We start from the raw sequence: 9,561 nt of genomic DNA on the forward strand, positions 1-9,561 counted from the left end.
ATCGTGACCCGGTTCGGCGGCTCATAGGGGTCCGGAATACTGTCACCATCAGAACAGCCCCAAGCCTGCCGTCCTGCAGTTGATACAACAAAGTAGTCTCACCTGTGGACGACTCACCATCAGAGTAGATCTCCGTCTCACCGCCAGACAAGGATCCTTCCTCAAATTCTGCTCCATGGATGAATCCCACGAAAGCACGTTTCACGGCGGGCTGAACTCAGGCGAGTCTCGCATGCTGAGCTGTCTCGATGATGTCGGTGCAGATGTCCGGCTTAGGGCCCGGTTCGCCGATCTTGCCGATGAAGACGTGGATTCCGCTGAAGGGGACCCGGAACCCGTACTCAATTGAGCCGGCCTCGAGCCCCCAGCCTGCATCGTCGATGTAGAGCTTTCCACGACGACTCTTGGTCATCCGGTCCACAGCGTATCCCTTGATCCCTCCGAAGTTTCCCTTTAAGAACCGGCGAAGATTCCTATTGCGGCCACAGATCCTACACATAGAGTTCATTGAAGACCAAGTGGTTGTGATGGTTTGAGAAGTAACATATTTAAGGTGGTAAACACCCTGTTCGCGGAGCGGGGTGGGACTAAATTAGTTGCAACGAGTGGACTAAACTTAGCAGCTATGAGGGTGGGCGAAAAGCACTGCTGCTAAGTTCAATAGCAGTAGCGCTCTTAGAAAACCGACGCTACTACTAAACCTACTCCGGCGGCAACGTCGTGGCATTTTTAGTACTAGCGCTATTTTTTGCTAACGTGCTACTGCTACGTGGGTAGTAGTAGCGCGGTTTTTTCACGCGCGCTACTGCTAAGTAGTAGTAGCGCCTCATTTTAAACTGCGTTGCTGGTAAGATTCTGTGTATAACGTTTTCCCTAGTAGTGTCATGTGGTGAATAAAAATTATAGCCTCAAGTAAAGTTACTGATAGACGAAGACGAAAGAGGGGATGCCTTTCGGGGCACCCCCAAGCTTAGGCTCTTGGTTGTCCTTGAATATTACCTTCGGATGCCTTGGGCATCCCCAAGCTTAGGCTCTTGCCACTCATTAGTCCATAGTCCATCAAATCCCTACCCAAAACTTGAACACTTCACAACACAAAACTCAACAGAAAATCTCATAAGCTCCATTAGTGTAAGAAAATAAATCGCCGCCTTTGGTACTATTGTGAACTCATTCTTTATTTATATTGGTGTAATATCTACTATATTCCAACTTTTCCATGGTTCATACCCCCCAATACTACTCATAGAATCATTAAAATAACCAAACAACACAAAGAAAACAGAACCTATCAAAAACATAACAATGTGTAGCAATCAGTAACTCCCGAATACTTTTGTAACTCCACAAATTCCGAGGAATTAGGAGAACCTAATAATTCTTTTTATTAATCCTCTGAAAAAAGAATCAGTATTTTATCATGCTTTCGTAAAAAATGAAAATTATTTTCCTCGGTGCGAAAGTTTTTGTTTTTCAGCAAGATCAAATCAACTATCACCGTAAGCCATCCCAAAGGTCTTACTTGGAACAAACACTAATTAAAACACAAAACCACATCTAACCAAAGGCTAGATGAATTATTTATTTCAAAGAAGAACCTAAAAAGCAAAAACAAAAATAAAAGTGGGTTGCCTCCCAACAAGCGCTATTGTTTAACGCCCTTAGCTAGGCATAAAACACGAATATATCTAGGCATTGTCGTCTTTGGTATGCAATCCATAAGTAGCTCTCATAATAGATTCATATGGCAATTTAATTTGCTTTCTTGGAAAGTGTTCCACCTTAACAGAAATTGAAATATAATGTTTCCTTCTTTCATATCAATAATTGCACCAATCGTTCTAAGGAAAGGTCTACCAAGAATAATAGGACACGTAGGATTGCAATCTATATCAAGAACAATGAAATCTACGGGCACATAATTCCTATTTGCAACAATAATAACATCATTAATACTTTCCATAGGTTTCTTAATAGTGGAATTCGCAAGATGCAAATTTAAAGAACAGTCATCAAATTCATGGAAACCTAGTGCATCGCATATAGTTTTTGGAATCGTGGAAACACTAGTACCCAAATCACACAAAGCATGGCACTCATAATCTTTAATCTTAATCTTAATAGTAGGTTCCCACTTACCATAAAGTTTTCTAGGGATAGAAACTTCCAATTCAAGCTTTTCTTTGAAAGATTGTATCATAGCATAAACAATATGTTTAGTAAAAGCTTTGTTTTTATTATAAGCATGAGGAGAATTCAACATGGATTGCAACAAGGAAATACAATCTATTAAAGAACAATAATCATAATTAAATTCCTTGAAATCCAAAAGAGTGGGTTCATTGCTACTTCAAGTTTTGACCTCTCCAATCCCACTTTTATCAAGATTTATATTGGAAAAGAAAGATTCAATAGGAGTCACATCAATCACTTTAAGATCTTCATCTTTATTTTCATGGAAACTAGAAGAACACATTTTCACAAACCAATCTCGTTTAGCACGGATCTTAGTGGATGTTTCTTTGCACTCATCAATGGAAATTCCCATAGCTTTGAGAGACTCATTAATTTCATGCTTGGGTGGAATAGATCTAATTTTCAAAGAATCAACATCAAGAGAAATTATATCCACGTTCCTAGCCAAATCATCAATCTTAAGCAATTTTTCTTAAATCAAAGCATTGAAATTATTTTGCAAACTCATAAATTCTTTAACACTATTCTCAAAATTAGAGGGCATCTTATTATAATTCCCATAAGAATTGTTGTAGGAATTACCATAATTATTATAGGAATTACTAGGAAACGGCCTAGGATTAAAATTACCTCTATACACGTTATTACCAAAATTGTTCCTACCAACAAAATTCACATCCATAGATTCATAATTATATTCAATCAAAGTAGACAAAGGCATACCATTAGGATCAACAGAAGCACTCTTGATAGCAAATAATTTTATAAGTTCATCCATCTTTCCACTCAAAACATTAATCTCTTCAATCGCGTGCACCTTTTTACTAGTGGAAGATCTTTTGGTATGCCATTGAGAATAATTCACCATAATATTATCTAGGAGATTAGTAGCTTCTCCTAAAGTAATTTTCATAAAAGTGCCTCCCGCAGCCGACTCTAAAAGATTTTTAGAAGCAAAATTCAATACGGCATAAATTTTTTGTATAATCATCCACAAATTCAAACCATGAGTACGGCAATTTTGTATCATCAATTTCATCCTCTCCCAAGATTGCACAACATGTTCATGATCAAGTTTCTAAAAATTCAGAATCTCGTTCCTAAGGACGATGATTTTAGTGGGAGGAAAATACTTGGAAATAAAAGCATCTTTACACTTATTCCATGAATCAATACTATTTTTAGGCAAAGATGAAAACCAAGTTTTACCATGATCTCGAAGTGAGAACGGAAATAGCTTAACAATAACATTATCCTCATCTTTTTTCTTTTGCATATCACACAAATCAACGAAATTGTTTAGATGGGATGCGGCATCTTCACTAGGAAGGCCAGAAAATTGATCTTTCATAACAAGATTCAGCAAAGCGACATTAATTTCACAAGATTCCACACTAGTGGCGGGAGCATTCAGAGTACTAATAAAATCATTATTATTGGTGTTGGAAAAATCACACAATTTGGTATTCTCTTGAGCCATCATGAAAAAGCAAGCAATCCAACACACGAGCACACGAGAAGTAAATGAAGAAGACAAACGGAAGAGGGGTGAAGAAAAGGCAAATCTTTTCTAAAGTCATTTTAGAAGTAGGGGAGAGGAAAACGAGAGGGGAATGGCGGATAATGTAATGCAAGAGATGAGTTTATGATGGGTACTTGGTATGTCTTGACTTGGCGTAGATCTCCCCGGCAACGGCGCGAGAAATTCTTCCTGCTACTTCTTGAGCTTGCATTGGTTTTTCCCTTGAAGAGGAAAGGGTGATGCAGCAAAGTAGAGATAAGTATTTTCCTCAGTTTGAGAACCAAGGTATCAATCCAGTAGGAGACAACGCACAAATCACTGAATACCTCCACAAACAATCGAACAACTTGCACCCAACGCGATAAAGGGTTTGTCAATCCCTTCACGGTTATTTGCAAAGGTGAGACCTGATAGAGATAGATAAACGGTAAAGTAAATTTTTTGGTATTTTTGGTTTATACATCAGAAAGTAAAAGATTGCAAAAATAGTAAATCGGAAACTAATATTGTAGATCGGAAACTTATATGATGGAAAATAGACCCGCGGCCATAGGTTTCACTAGAGGCTTCTCTCAAGATAGCAAATAATACGGTGGGTGAACAAATTACTACCGAGCAATTGATATAAAAGCGCAAAGTTATGACGATATCTAAGGCAATGATCATGAATATAGGCATCACGTGAAGGAAATATGCCCTAGAGGCAATAAAAAAAGTTATTATTTATTTCCTTATAATCATGATAAATGTTTATTATTCATGCTATAATTGTATTAACCGGAAACATAATACATGTTTGAATACATAGACAAACAAAGTGTCACTAGTATGCCTCTACTTGACTAGCTCGTTAATCAAAGATGGTTATGTTTCCTAACCATGAAAAATGAGTTGTTATTTGATTAACGAGGTCACATCATTAGTTGAATGATCTGATTGACATGACCCATTCCATTAGCTTAGCACCCGATCGTTTTAGTATATTGCTATTGCTTTTCTTCATGACTTATACATGTTCCTATGACTATGAGATTATGCAACTCCCGTTTGCCGGAGGAACACTTTGGCTGCTACCAAACGTCACAACGTAACTGGGTGATTATAAAGGAGCATTACAGGTGTCTCCAAAGGTAGATGTTGGGTTGGCGTATTTCGAGATTACGATTTGTCACTCCGATTGTCGGAGAGGTATCTCTGGGCCCTCTTGGTAATACACATCACTTAAGCCTTGCAAGCATTGCAACTAAATGAGTTAGTTGCGGGATGATGTATTACAGAACGAGTAAAGAGACTTTCCAGTAACGAGATTGAACTAGGTATTGGATACCGACGATCGAATCTCGGGCAAGTAACATACCGATGACAAAGGGAACAACGTATGTTGTTATGCGGTCTGACCGATAAAGATCTTCGTAGAATATGTAGGAGCCAATATGGGCATCCAGGTCCCGCTATTGGTTATTGACCGGAAACATGTCTCGGTCATGTCTACATTGTTCTCGAACCCGTAGGGTCCGCACGCTTAAGGTTACGATGACAGTTATATTATGAGTTTATACATTTTGATGTACCGAAGGTTGTTCAGAGTCCCGGATGTGATCATGGACATGACGAGGAGTCTCGAAATGGTCGAGACGTAAAGATTGATATATTGGAAGCCTATGTTTGGATATCGGAAGTGTTCCGGGTGAAATCGGGATTTTACCGGAATACCGGGAGGGTTACCGGAACCCCCTGGGAGCTATATGGGCCATAGTGGGCCTTAGTGGAAAAGAGAAGGGGCTGCCCTAGATGGGCTGCGCGCCTCCCCCTTCCCCTAGTCCTATTAGGACTAGGAGAGGTGGCCGGCCCCCTCCTCCTCTTTTCCCCTCCGAGGAATCCTAGTTGGACTAGGATTGGGGGGGGGGGAATCCTACTCCCAGAGGGAGTAGGACTCTCCTGCGCCCTCCTCCTTTGCCGGCCATCCCTCCCCCTTGGCTCCTTTATATACGGAGGCAGGGGACGCCTCTAGACACACAAGTTGATCCATGTGATCTATTCCTTAGCTGTGTGCGGTGCCCCCTGCCACCATATTCCTCGATAATACTGTAGCAGAGTTTGGGCGAAGCCCTGCTGTTGTAGTTCATCAAGATCGTCACCACGCCGTCGTGCTGACGGAACTCTTCCCCGACACTTTGCTGGATCGGAGTCCGGGGATCGTCATCGAGCTGAACGTGTGCTCGAACTCGGAGGTACCGTAGTTTCGGTGCTTGATCGGTTGGATCGTGAAGACGTACGACTACTTCCTCTACGTCGTGTCAGCACTTCCGCAGTCGGTCTGCGTTGGGTACGTAGGCAACACTCTCCCGTCTCGTTGCTATGCATCACATGATCTTGCGTGTGCGTACGAAATTTTTTGAAATTACTACGTTCCCCTTCATCACGTTTGTGTCAAATAGACCGAAACATTCTGCATCTACTACTATTACTCCACACATCGACCGACTCCAGCCTGCATCTAGAGTATTAAGTTCATGAAGAACAGAGTAACACATTAAGTAAGATGACATGATTTAGAGGAATTAACTAAAGCAATATGATGAAAACCCCATATTTTTATCCTCGATGGCAACAATACAATACATGCCTTGCTGCCCCTACTGTCACTGGGAAAGGACACCGCAACATTGAACCCAAAGCTAAGCACTTCTCCCATTGCAAGAAAAACCAATCTAGTTGGCCAAACCAAACCGATAGTCCAAAGAGAATTACAAAGATATCAAATCATGCATAAAAGAATTCAGAGAAGATTCAAACAATATTCATAGATAAGTTGATCATAAATCCACAATTCATTGGATCTCGGCAAACATACCACAAAAAAGTATTACATCGAATAGATCTCCAAGAACATCGAGGAGAACATGGTATTGAGAATCAAAGAGAGAGAAGAAGCCATCTAGCTAGTAGCTATGGACCCGTAGGTCTGTGGTAAACTACTCACACTTCATCGGAAGGGCAATAGAGTTGATGTAGAAGCCCTCCGTGATCGAATCCCCCTCTGGCAGGGTGCCAGAAAAGGTCCCTAGATGGGATATCACGGGTACAGAAGGTTGCGGCGGTGGAAATGTGTTTTTGTAGATGTCTCTAGTGGTTTGGGGATATTTGGGAATATATAGACGAAAGAATTAGGTTAGGAGTGTCACGAGGGGCCCACAAGGGTGGGGGGCATGCCCTACCCCCTGGGCGCGCCCTCCGTCCTTGTGGCTGCCTCGTGGCTCCTCCGACCTCATATCCAAGTCTCCTGGTTTGCTTCTGGTCCAAGAAAAATCATTGCGAAGGTTTCATTCCGTTTGGACTCCGTTTGGTATTCCTTTTATGCGACACTCAAAAACAAGGAAAAAATAGGAACTGGCACTGGGCCCTAAGTTAATAGGTTAGTCCCCCAAAAAATATAAAATAGCATATTAATGCATATAAAACATGCAAAACAGATAATATAATAGCATGGAACAATAAAAAATTATAGATACGTTGGAGACGTATCAGAGCTCCACCGGCCCTGCAGCCGCCGCGTTTTCCCCCACCGCCAGCCTCTTAATTCTCGCCTCAGCAGCCGCCGGTAGCCTTCCCTCATCAACAACAGCAGCAGCCGCCGGCCTCCTCTGACCATCATTGCGATGGCCGCCGCGGGCACAATCAGCAGCGAATAACAGCCCGGGTGCGCCCCACCAGCAGCTGCCGCCGGCCCGAACCCATGGATGGGCGTCCTCCATGCCTACTCAATGCCCGTCCCGCGCGCCCCGGTTCCCGGCCTTCTTGGCCCCCGCCGAGGCGCCCATCTGGTGCTCCTTGCGATGCCTCTGTACCCGGGGCAACCGCCCGGTGGCTTCGTGATACGTCCATTTTGCATCATGTTTTCCTATTGTTATTTATGATGTTTTTATGCATAATAATGCTTTTTGGAGTAATTCTAATGCCTTTTCTCTCATAATTTGCAAGGTACACACAAAGAGGGATAATTTCTGCGGCTGGAAATCTAGAGCTGGAAAAGCTATGTCAGGCTACCTATCTTGCACAACTCCAAACAAGCTGAAACTTTACGGAGAAGTTTTATGGAATATATGAAGAATATTGGAGCAAATAAGTACCAGAGGGGCCCCACCAGGTGGGCACAACCCACCTAGGCGCGCCAGGGAGCCCAGGCACGCCCTGGTGGGTTGTGCTCACCCAGGCCCACCTCTGGTGCCCATCTTCTGGTATATATGTCATTTTGACCTATAAAAAATAAGGAGAGGACTTTCGGGATAACGCACCGCCGTCTCGAGGTGGAACTTGGGCATGAGCACTTTTGCCCTCCGGCGGAGCGATTCCATCGGGGGGGACCTCCCTCCGGGAGGGGGAAATCATCACCAACAACTCTCCCGTTAAGTTTTGTGTGATTGAAGTTTTCAAGTTTTGGGTGAGATGTCAATATGAGGAGAATAAGGAGTGACAAGACTCTAAGCTTGGGGATTTCCAAGGCACCCCAAGGTAATATTCAAGGAAGATCCAAGCAACTAAGCTTCGGGATGCCCCGGAAGGCATCCCCTCTTTCGTCTCCAACATTATCGGTAACCTCACTTGGAGCTATGTTTTCGTTCGTCACATGATATGAGTTTTGCTTGGAGCATGATTTTATTTTATTTGTATTTGCTTGTTGTTATTTAGAATAATGTTTTGCATCTTTTATTTCAATAAAAGTGGCATGTATAGCCTTTATGATGCTTATTTTGCAAGTCTACATGTTGTTGTTTCAAAACAGAAAGTTTATCCATGTTGCAAAACTTCCCTAGAAAAGTCAGATATGATAAAATGTTGATTTTTTTTGCAAAATAAGCTATGATAAATTTTATACAGTGTGTTATTTTTTTCATAATTTTTGGAGTTTAATAAGAATTGATACTCTTGCATTCTTTACAGACTGTACTGGTTTGGCAGATTGTTGTTATGTTTGCATATGTTTGCTTGTTTAATGATTCTATTTGTGTATAGGAGTATGAAATATGCAGAGGCATTTAGTATGAAATGTTGAATAATAATTTTAGTGATTTTCTACAGTAGAGAATGATAAGGTTTTTGCATTGGTTTATACTAACTTATCTCACGAGTTCTTGCTGAGTTTTGTCTGGATGAAGCTTTTGAGATTTAGGAAAACCGTGATATGAGAAGAATTAAGGAGACACAAAAGCTCAAGCTTGGGGATGCCCAAGGCACCCCAAGATAATATTTTGAGAAGTCTCAAGCATCTAAACTTGGGGATGCCTCGATAGGCATCCCACCTTTCCTCTTCAACAATTATCGGTTAGTATCTGTTGAGCCTAAGTTTTTGCTTCTTCACATGAGTTGTGCTATTCTTAGAATGTAATTTTATTTTCACTTTTCTTGTTGTTTTAATAAAATACTTAGATCTTAAAGGTTTTAAATAAAATAGAGTCCTCAAATAGTTGCCGGGGAGGCTAGGTAAGAGGCATTCACCTCCCGTCAACGAAGCTCTTTTCTATGGAATTGCTCTAGTGCTTCACTTATATCTTTTTGAGCACGATGTGTGATACGTCTCCAACGTATCTACTTTTCCTAATGCTTTTCCTCTTGTTTTGGACTCTAATTTGCATGATTTGAATGAAACTAACCCCGGACTGACGCTAATTTCAGAAGAACTACCATGGTGTTATTTTTGTGCAAAAATAAAAATTGTCGGAATGGAACGAAACTTTGCAAGGAATTTTTATATAATAAAAGAGAATTTCTGGAGCCAAGACCTACCGAAGGGGGGAACCTCGGTGGGCACAACCCACCAGGGCGCGCCCCCTCACCAGGCGTGC

This window comes from Triticum urartu, chromosome 5A (assembly GCF_056163025.1).
Source record: "Triticum urartu cultivar PI428250 chromosome 5A, HENAU_Tu73, whole genome shotgun sequence".
Taxonomy (NCBI): domain Eukaryota; kingdom Viridiplantae; phylum Streptophyta; class Magnoliopsida; order Poales; family Poaceae; genus Triticum; species Triticum urartu.